This window comes from Rhinoraja longicauda, chromosome 6, assembly GCF_053455715.1.
Source record: "Rhinoraja longicauda isolate Sanriku21f chromosome 6, sRhiLon1.1, whole genome shotgun sequence".
NCBI classification, from domain to species: domain Eukaryota; kingdom Metazoa; phylum Chordata; class Chondrichthyes; order Rajiformes; family Arhynchobatidae; genus Rhinoraja; species Rhinoraja longicauda.
In genome coordinates this window covers 14,676,009-14,688,022 of record NC_135958.1, presented here as the reverse complement: position 1 = coordinate 14,688,022, position 12,014 = coordinate 14,676,009, and positions in this window count along the sequence as shown.

Here is a 12,014-nt window from a genome sequence, read left to right as displayed (position 1 = left end):
AAATAAAGTTAGAGTGATCATTTTATTAAAACCAAACCCAGTTTGACATCACATGGTTGACATCACTGGATACTGGTGACTGGAGGATGGAAATTAGTTCAACTAATACCCTATCACTAAAGCTTCCAGATAAGCAAAAAGTTCTACTAATTAAACAACTTTCCCTGTTCCTTGTATTCCCTTTTATTGTTGACCATGTTTTAATCATGACCATGTTTCTGCCACAAGCACCTGTGATGAGAGTGGAATTCCATGAACTCTTAACTCACTGATTAGGTTTCTACTGTTTTGAATCTTGCATTTACTCCTATTTCTGTTGCTACTTTTTTCAGACCACTGGGAACATTGTTTTATCAATCATAATCGATTCTTAAATTTTAGAAGTTTCTTAAAAGTGCTTTAAGAATATTTTGCTCTAATGAAATATGCTCCATTTTTTTCCAAGTATTTTAATCTATTTGCTTTCCTTGGGCATAGAATGTAATTGAAGAACTGAATGTTGTACTTGCACATTAATTAGCAGAAAATTCCATAGTTCAGGGTTAATATTGCAGTCTGGAACTATTCCCATATATGCATGCAATGGTATTAGTTAACTGCCGTATATTGCTAATGTATTCAATGGACCTCAAAAAAACTTATACCAACATGATGTTAACAGTTATTTCTGGTTTAGAGGTATTTAATATAACACATAAAATTATACAGAACAAGGGAGTTGGAAAGGGCGGCACGGTGGTGCAGCGGTAGAGTTGCTGCCTTACAGCGAATGCAGCGCCGGAGACTCAGGTTCGATCCTGACTACGGGCACCGTCTGTACGGAGTTTGTACGTTCTCCCCGTGACCTGCGTGGGTTTTCTCCGAGATCTTCGGTTTCCTCCCACACTCCAAAGACGTACAGGTATGTAGGTTAATTGGCTGGGCAAATATTAAAAATTGTCCCTAGTGTGTGTATGATAGTGTTAATGTGCGGGGATCGCTGGGCGGCGCGGACCCGGTGGGCCGAAGGGCCTGTTTCCACCCTGTATCTCTAAATCTAAATCTAAAAAGTAATAATGGATGCAATAAATGCAGAAACACACAAATTATGTTTCGGAAAATCAACATGACCAAACATGCAATTTAGGAGCAGGTATTGGCTATTTAGCCCATTAAGCCTGTGCTGCAATTTAATAAGATTGTGGCTGATCTGATTGGAACCCCAACTTTGCATTCTTGTCTACCTGCAAAAACATTTTCCTGTTTTGCTTATCAAGAATTTATACACCACAGCCTGAAAAACATTCAAAAGGACATTAAGAGTAACTCCAGCACTTTTGTCTTATTTTGTAAATCAGAATCCACAGACACTTGTTTCTACATTCACAGGAACTTCTTTTGCTGCTCTTTTAGGAGGTCCTATAATGTACTGAGAGAAGAAAAAATCATAACTCATTTGTCTTAAATTTTCATTTCTTTCATTTCTAAACAGTGGCCCATTGTTTTAGATCCTTCCACAAGAGAGAACATCCTCTCTGCATCCACCTGTAAAGACACCTCAGGATCTTATATCATTCAGTCAAAAGCTCTTTCATGCTTCTAAATTTAGTTTTTGCAAGCCTAGCTTGTTCAATTTTTCCTCATAAGCTAACCTGACCATTCCAAGTATTAGTTAAGTAAACTTTCCCTAAACTGCTTCCAACACATTGGCTTCCATCCTTAAATATGAGAAAGACTATAGTTCAGATATGACCTCACCAGTGTCCAATATATTTGAAGTATAATTTCCCTACCTTTGCATTAATTTCCCTTACCAATAAACAATATGCAGTCTACATGAAGGGTCTCAACTATAAACGTCAATGGTCTATTTCTCTCCACAGATGTCGCCTCACCTACTGAATTCCTCTAGCAGTTCTCCTTTTTTTGCCTCCAGATTCCAGCATCTGCGGTCTTGTGTGCCTGCCAACATTCTATTAGCTTTGCTAATTATTTGCCAGACCTACATATTAGCTTTTTGCAAATCATGAACCATAGAGTCACACAGCATGGAAACAGGTATCAAAGGTTAGGCCAAAAGGCCTGTTTACGTGCTGTATGGCTCAACATTCCAAATGTGGTCATCAAATGTGAAAAACAATGTTCCACTCCCACCCTTTGATTCCTTCCTCCAAGCCAGTCTCGAATCCAGATTAAAAAGCAAACTGCTGGAGGAACTCAGCGGGTCAGCCGAGGGAAATGAACAAACGATGTTTGGATCGGGAGTCTTCTTCAGTCTGAAGTCCATATAAACAATGTTCACCGCCCTTCCCCCTTGGTGACTGCTTCAAAAAACCTATCAGATTTGTGAGACATGATTTCACATGCACAAAGCTATGCTGACTATCCGTAGTCAGCCCTTGTCTATCCTAATGCTGGTAGTTCTTGTCCCTCAGGATCCCTTCCAATAACCTACCCATCACTGATGTCAGTTTCACTGGCTTGTAGTTCCTTGGCTTGTCCTAGTAGCCCTTCTTAAATAAAGTACAATATTAGCCATCCTCCCATCTTCTAATATCTCCCTTGTGGCTAAAGATCTCTGCCAGGGCCCCAACAATTTATTCCCTCGGTTCCCACAATGTTCGAGGATATACTTGGTCAGGCACTGAGGATTTACCCACCTTAATATTCCTTAGTTTGATGGTATCTCCTCTTTTGCAATTTGTTTATGGTCCAACACATCACTACTTATTCCCTTAAATCCCTTTGCTTCCATGACCTCCTGAGTAAATACAGATGAGAAGTATTCCTTTAACCCCTGGCACATCTCTTGTGTCTCGACACATTGATGACATATCCGTAGAGGCCTATTCTCTCCCTTGTTTCCCACTTGCTAATAATACTCCTGTAGAATTTCTTAGGATTTCCCTTTATCTTTAGTGTGCCAGCATATCAAATGCCTTCAGTAAATCTAACTCTTTGCCACAGCATATGTTGCTTCTTCAAAAAACGCCAATGAACTGTCAAACATGATTTTCCTTTCATGTAACCTTATTGACTTTGCCTAATTACATTGATATTTTTTTAATTGCCTTACTCTCATAGCATTAATAATAGCCAATCTTTTATCAATGAGCGATGTCAAGTTAACTTTGAAATTGAATTTTTTTGAATGAATTATGAGAGATGGTTTCCTCCTCCAACCTCATCTATTGTATCCGCTGTTCCAGATGTCAACTTCTCTACATCGGCGAGACTAAACGCAGGCTCGGCGATCATTTCGCTCAACACCTTCGCTCAGTCCGCCTTAACCAACCTGATCTCCCGGTTGGCTCAGCACTTCAACTCCCCCTCCCACTCCCAGTCTGACCTTTCTGTCATGGGCCTCCTCCATTGTCATATGGAGGCCCAGCGCAAATTGGAGGAACAGCATCTCATATTTCGCTTGGGCAGTTTACACCCCAGCGGTATGAACATTGACTTCTCTAACTTCAGATAGTTCTTCTGTCCCTCTTTTTCCCCTCCCCTTCCCAGTTCTCCCTCTGTCTTCCGGTCTCCTACCACATCCTATCTTTATCCCACCCCCTCCCCTGACATCAGTCTGAAAAAGGGAATCGACCCGAAACGTCACCCATTCCTTCTCTCCTGAGATACTGCCTGACCCGCTGAGCTACTCCAGCATTTAGTGTCTACCTTCGATTTGAACCAGCATCTGCAGTTATTTCCCTACACATGAGAGATGGTTTTACACATACATTTTCATTGAGCATGTGGGATATTTGAACTACTTTATAAAAAATGTTAATATTCAAGTGTTACTGAATATGACACCAGTTGTTGAATGACTTGAGATTGGTGTTTTTTTAAATGTAGCTTTTGCCTGGCGAATCCACTTTACAAAGTACATGAGACCAATTAGGCAGATATTTCTTATTCTATTTATTATTTAAATGATGGATTATCTTAAGCAGCACATATCAGGTGTCCCAATATATGGTATACTAATGCAAATATCTGTGAAAGTTGTTTGGAGTTTTCAATCTCAAGAAAATAGTATCTGCAAACAAATTGTTTTCTGTCACTAACTCCATGCCTTTCCTGTAGCAGATTTCCCCATCAACATGCTATTTTGACAAATGAATTCAGAAATTCATTACTAGTGTATGGAAAAATGCTAGCTACATCCCATATTTCCATAAAATAATAAATCTAAGTAGTTGTATCAACAGAATTAACACAGGAATATTAAAGTCCTTTATCAAAACATGAGAGCAAAGATTACCAAGGAACATTAGAAATCACACAATTTGTATGGTGTTTAATGAAACGTTACATAAAATGTTAATGCATGTTTATTCTAGTTGGGTCAATATATTAGCATGGATAGGAATCTGGCTACTTAACAAAAAATAGTGAATCAGATTGGCAATCGGTAACAAGTGAGATGGATAGATTTCCAATCAACGATGGAATCGTACGTTATGGAAAATGGTAAGAAAATGGTCTTAAAGAATGTTGAATGAGCAGAAGAGGCTTAAGGGTTTGTTTGGCCAACATCAGTTAATACTCCTTATCGTGGTAAGTAAGGTGCCTCAGGAATCAGTGCTCGGTTATTATTTACCCACAATGTACCTTAATGATTTGTATGAAAGAGCAATGTGTACTCTAGCCTAATTTGCTGATGATACAGGATAAGTAGACCAAGTTATAAGGAGGACACAAAACGACTCAATGCGTTAGCATTACGGGCCGCTGGAGGTCCTGCAGCAGCCTGGGGCCTGATTGGATTGGGTACCGCTCCAAGAGGCTGACCACTTGGATTGGACGCAGCCTGCAGTGGCACGGAGCATCTGAGTAGCGGTGGAGGACATCAAAAACATCCCCTAGTCAGGCTGATCTCTGCAATTCCACCCCAGTGCCACCACCAGGACAATGGGCCTTTATGTCCAAGTTAAGACTCTACATTTTTAACAACTTTGAACTTGAAGGGTGCAAGATGGGGCTGGAAACATGGCGATTTTTGTGTACTACCTCAGTGTAATCTACCGTTCTTACACACTTGTACTTAAGTATGATTGTGCCTATGTATTGGAAGATTTTTACTGAACTGTATGCAAAAAAAGAATTTCACTACATTGGAATAAAGTACCATTGACCAATTGGAGGGCTAATGGAATGTAATTCTTTTTGGCATGAAATATGGGATATAAATCTAGAGGTGTTTTGGCACAGCTTTACAGGTGGGCTGAACCTGTATAAAGTTTTAGTTCAATGTTTAAGGAATGATGAACTTGCACTGGAAGCAGAGCAGAGAAGCTTCACTTTGGGATGAAGAGGTTGAGATACGAAGAAAAGTCAAGCAGGTGAGAGTAAAAGAATAAAAGGTTGAAACATCTAAGATTCTGAGGATTGACAGGGGGGGGGTGGAGGAGCCGTTTCCTCTAAGAGCATCTAAAAAAGATTATCTTAAATGGAGTGCCGCAGGGATCAGTGCTGGGTTCAGAATAAAGGATCACCCACTTAAGATGAAGATGCAATGGATTTTATTCTCTGAGGGTTCTGAATCTTCAGAATGTTCTCTCTCACAGAGATGTGAAGGCAGAGTAATTAAATATATTCAAGGTAGAGATAGAGAGGCATTCAAATTACAAGGAAGTCAAGAAGAATGTAAGAGATTGGAATAGGAGACATGAGATCATATATTGCAAAGGAATTATAAACAGAAATGGATTACATCAGCAATGCAACAAGATACATACTGAGTTTAAAAAAGACATACAGTGTTGGAATAACTCAGCGGGTCAGGCAGCATCTCTGAAGAATATGGCTAGGCGACATTTTGGGTCGAGACACTTCGGAACCGAAACATCGCCTATTCATCTCCAGAAATGGTGTCTGACCAGTTGAGTTACTCCAGTACATTGTCTGTTTTTGTAAACCAGCATTTGCAGTTCCTTGTGTCTCCATGATACTTAGTTACTCAGAGGAACAGAGTGTACAAACTAGGAAAACACTGAGCAATTCATCAAGGTTACTCAGCATCTTTCAAGCCAGCTTCCTCGGCCATCTAGAAGGATAAAGGCACTACCTACAGATTCCCCTCAAAAACACGCAATAGAAATGGAAATTTACTGCTGTATCTTCAACTGGATACAAATCTTTGATACCCTTGGCTCTTGGGAATAAACTTTCCATGTCCAATCCAGAGACTCAATGAAAGTTGTGGCTTGGGATAGCATAGCAGTATAGTATTGGAAAAAATACTTTCAAGGCTGGTCATAAATATATTTAACATTATTCACAAGGTTGAGAGGCTTTAATGGAAACAGACTGGCCACCTCGTGGCATGTTGACTTATCTTCCGACACTCCATCATTAACACGGCATGTCATGAGTGTTAGATATTTCCCACTTCCCTGAATTAATACAGTTCCAAAATTATAACTACACTACCCGGCCAAAGCAGCCGTTGATTGCCATCCCTTACATCACCTAAATATTTTGCTTTCAGAATCAGTTGTGCAATGTAGCTCCATTTGCGTACATATAGGAATAGCACAGTTTAGATACTTTCATCAGCACCTCCCAAATACCTCCCTGTCCTCTAATACCTGGGCTGACAAGGCCAACTGACCTCAAAATCACCACCATTGGCTGTGAATGATTTGGTTCAGTTTCAGATAGTCAATGGTTACAAGATTGTTTACAGCTTTGGTTTCCCACTATTTATTTGTAAGACAGTGTTTCTCTTATCTGGTAGTAGATGTTGTACAATCTCCCCAGCAACATTAAAACAAGGGAGGGGAACAGGAGAGTTAATGATGAGGCGGAACTGAACGATCAACTCACAGGTGAAAAGTGTGTTTGTGGATGGCGCTGCCAGGTTGCTGCACAACAATGGGAAATAGAAGACCAATAATAATACCAGGTTTGCAATATTGGTGGATAAGGAGAAGCTACTTTTGGAACAGTTTTGGTCACCCTGTTATAGGAAAGATGTTAAGCTGGAAAGGGTGCAAAGAAGATTCATGAGGATATTGTCAGGACTAGAGGGCCTGAGCTATAGGGAGAGGCTGAGCAGGTTAGGACTTTGAGCGCAGGAGGATGAGGGGCAATGTTATAGAGATGTATTAGATTATGAGAGGAATAAATAGGGTAAACGCACAAAGTCTTTGAGCCAGAGTAGGGGAATCAAGAACCAGAAGTCATAGGTTTAAGGTGAGAGGGGAAAGATTAATAGGAATCTGTGGAGCAACCTTTTACACAAAGAATTGGAGGTATATGGAACAAGCTGCCAGAGGGGGTAGTTGAGGGAGATAAGTTTAAAAAACATTTGGACAGGTTGATGGATAGGATAGGTTTAGAAGGATATGGGCCAAATGTAGGGAGGTGAGATTAGTATTGATGGGGCATATTGGTCAGCATAGGCCAAAGGGCCTGTTTCCACGCTTTATGACTATGACACTATCCTGATCTATAATTATTCCCCTAGCTGATCTCCAGGCTTCTGATTCTCTCTCGCACTGAATCCCAACAGACAGAATATTAAAGATTTTAACCTAATTTTTAAATATTGTGACTATAAAAATAAACAGTAACTATGTGAGGACGTCCTGTAACAGCGAGAATGTGGAAGAATGGAAAATATGCAAGGTAAATATGCAAAACTTTGTGTTAAAAGTAAGTTAGCGGGACTGACAATTTACCACAGCCAGATATGGTGACATTCAGGGGACATTAGTAATGCTAATCATTACAAATCATCCTCCAACATTTCCGTCACCTACAAAGGGACCCCACCACTGGCCACATCTTCTTATCCTCTCCCCTTTCTGCGTTCCGCAGAGACCGTTCCCTCCGTAACTCCCTGGTCCACTCGTCCTTTCCCACCCAAACCACCCCATCCCTGGGCACTTTCCCCTGCAACCGCAGATGCCACACCTGTCCCTTTACCTCCTCCCTCAACTCCATCCAAGGACCCAATCAGTCTTTCCAGGTGAGACAGAGGTTCACCTGCACCTCCTCCAACCTCATCTATTGTATCCGCTGCTCTAGATGTCAACTTCTTTACATCGGCGAAACCAAACGGAGGCTCTGCGATCGTTTCGCTCAACACCTTCGCTCAGTCCGTCTTAACCAACCTGATCTCCCGGTGGCTGAGCACTTCAACTCCCCCTCCCACTCCCAGTCTGACCTTTCTGTCATGGGCTTCCACCAGTGCCATAGTGAGGCCCACCGGACATTGGAGGAACAGCACTTCATATTTCGCTTGGGCAGCATGCAGCCCAGCGGTATGAACATTGACTTCTCCAACTTTAGATAGTTCCTCTGTCCCTCTCTTCCCCTCCCCTTCCCAGTTCTCCCTCTATCTTCCTGTCTCCACCTATATCCTTCCTTTGTCCCACCCCCCTGACATCAGTCTGAAGAAGGGTCTCCACCCGAAACGTCACCCATTCCTTCTCTCCTGAGATGCTGCCTGACCTGCTGAGTTACTCCAACATTTTGTGAAATTAGTAATGCTGTAATTTTGTAAAGCTTGTGTTAAGGGCACCTTTCCACAAACTGCAATATCGTACATAGTATAACCCATGTGAAGAAATTATATGCCAGGAAATAACAGAATAAACCTTTGGAAATAATAGTGCCAGCTCTTATATGGGGGTGGCACAATGGTACAGCTAGTAAAGCTGCTGCCTTACAGTGCCAGAGATCTAGAAACAGAAAATAGGTGGAGGAGGCCATTCGGCCCTTTGAGCCAGCACCGCCATTCATTGTGATCATAGCTGATCATCCACAATCAGTAACCTGTGCCCAACTTCTCCCCATATCCCTTGATTCCACTAGCCCCCGGAGCTCTATCTAACTCTCTCTTAAATTCATCCAGTGACTTGGCCTCCACTGCCCTCTGTGGCAGAGAATTCCACAAATTCACAACTCTGCGTGGAAAAAGTTCCTTCTCACCTCAGTTTTAAATGGCCTCCCCTTTATTCTAAGACTGTGGCACCTGGTTATGGGCTCCCCCAACATTGGGAACATTTTTCCTGCATCTAGCTTGTCCAGTCCTTTTATAATTTTATATGTATCTATAAGATCCCCTCTCATCCTTCTAAACTCCAGTGAATACAAACCTAGTCTTTTCAATCTTTCCTCATATGACAGTCCCGCCATCCCAGGGATCAATCTCGTGAACCTACGCTGCACTGCCTCAATTACAAGGATGTCCTTCCTCAAATTAGGAGACCAAAACTGTACACAATACTCCAGATGTAGTCTCACCAGGCCCCTATACAACTGCAGAAGAACCTCTTTACTCCTGTACTGAAATCCTCTTGTTATGAAGGCCAACATGCCATTAGCTTTCTTCGCTGCCTGCTGTACCTGCACGCCAACTTTCAGTGACTGGTGTACAAGGACACCCAGGTCTCGCTGCACTTCCCCCTTACCTAACCTGACACCATTGAGATCATAATCTGCCTCCTTGTTTTTGCCGCCAAAGTGGATAACCTCACATTTATCTACATTATACTGCATCTGCCCACTCATTCAACCTGTCCAGGTCACCCTGCAACCTCCTAACATCCTCTTCGCAGTTCACACAGCCACCCAGCTTTGTATCATCTGCAAACTTGCTAGTGTTACTTCTAATTCCTTCATCCAAATCATTAATATATATGGTAAATAGTTGCAGCCCCAAAACCGAGCCTGGCAGCACTCCACTTGCCACTGTCTGCCATTCTGAAAAGGACCCGTTTACTCCTACTCTTTGCTTCCTGCCTGCCAACCAATTCTCTATCCATGTCAACACCTTACCCCCAATACCACGTGCTCTAATTTTGCTCACCATTCTCCCGTGTGGGACCTTATCAAAGGCTTTCTGAAAGTCTAGGTGCACTACATCCACTGGCTCCCCTTCATCCATTTTACTTGTCACATCCTCAAAAAATTCCAGAAGAATAGTCAAGCATGATTTCCCTTTCATAAATCCATGCTGACTTGGACTTATCCTTTTATTGCTATCCAAATGCACCGTTATTACCTCTTTAATAATTGACTCCAGCATCTTCCCCACCACCGATGTCAGGCTAACTGATCTGTAATTCCCCGTTTTCTCTCTCGCTCCTTTCTTGATAAGTGGGATAACATTAGCTATCCTCCAATCCACAGGAACTGATCCTGAATCTATTGAACATTGGAAAATGATCACCAATGCATCCACTATTTCTAGAGCCACCTCCCTGAGTACCCTGGGATGCAGACCATGAGGCCCTGGGGATTTATCAACCTTCAGTCCCATCAGACTACCCAATACTATTTCTCGCCTAATGCAAATTTCTTTCGGTTCCTCTATCTAGATAGAATCCTGAACTTGGGTGCTGTCCATGTGAAGTTTGCCCATTCTGCCTATGATTGCATGTATTTCCTCTGCGTCCTCCGGTTTCCTCCCACATCCCAAAGACATGCGGGTTTATAGGTTTTTTTTCCTCAATAAATTACCCCCACAGTATCGGTGGATGAAAAAGTGAAATAACATATAAGGAGTATGTACAGGTGATCGGTGTGGACTAGGTGGGCCGAAGGATCTGTTCTATGCTTTATCTATTAATTCAATCAGTATGAGAAGCACCAGGTAAGGAATGGGCTCTTGCAGAAATGGATTTCTCACTGATTTCATTTGAATAATTTAATTTTGTGAGAAATTAAGTAAGGTTAGACAAAGTATTAGAATTTGTAGATGAACTTTCTGATATACTTGGGAAGCAGTATGCAAGTGCCTGACAGTAGCAGTTCAGTGCTATACATGTTCACATGCCTGATGGAACCCACCATCCCTCCATCCAACAGACCTTTCTATCACTGAGCTTGCCGGTGGTTTCCACAGTAAATCCATCAGCAATATTTGCCTCAGCAACTCCCTTAGTTATTACATAGGTATCACTTTTTGTGTGAACAGGAACATGATTTGGTGCAATATTAAGAACAACCAGATCCTTTCAAATGAGCTGTAAACAGCAGTAACAATCATATTAAACTGGAAATATTCAGATGGGTTCCCACTGCAAGTAACTCCCCAGTGAGACTTTGCTCCAAATGTGCACATGAATACCAGTTGATGACATTGAGTTTACAGTGAATTCTCCCAGTTATTCTCAAATAACACAGCCCCTCTCTTTCATTAGAAATCACCACAAAAGACACAAATCAGTCGTGAGCACCTGTCAACAGTAACCTGGCACGATGCCAGACATAAGGGCAGGTGAAGTATTGCGGGAGGGAAAGAAACTTTTGTTGGGTGTTTTAATATTTTCTGGCAGTTAATTCCATACACCATATGGCACACAGACACCACACAATTAACATACAGAAGCCTAGTAATTGTACTTCACTCGATGGACAGGAGATAAGTTTGATATATTGGCAACTCATGGGAGTTATTATTTTACTGATAGCTATTTAGCTTCAATAATTCATTACCTGCCACCGTCAAGGCCCCCAGAAACCTCCTCTCTTGCCTCTCAAATAAGCTGGGATAGATCTCATTAGGCCCTGGGTACTTCTTCAGCTCAATTGTCTTCAAGAGACCCAACACCACCTACTACTTGATCTAAAAATATCTTAGCATATTAGTATACCAAGCGCAGGCCTGGCGATCATTTCGCTGAACACCTCCGCTCAGTCCGTCTTAACTTACCTGATCTCCCGGTTGCTCAGCATTTCAACTCCCCCTCCCATTCCCAATCAGACCTTTCTGTCCTGGGCCTCCTCCATTGTCAGAGTGAGGCCCAGCGCAAATTAGAGGAACAGCACCTCATATTTCACTTGGGTAGTTTATACCCCAGCGGTATGAACATTGAGTTCTCTAACTTCAAATAGCACTTGCTTTCCCTCTTTATCTCCTCCCCCTTCCCATTTCTCCCAACAGTCTTTCTGTCTCTGACTACATTCTAGCTCTGTCTTGTCCACTCTCCTGACGTCAGTCTGAAGAACGGTCTCGACCCGAAACGTCACCCATTCCTTCTCTTGAGATGCTGCCTGACCCGCTGAGTCACTCCAGCATT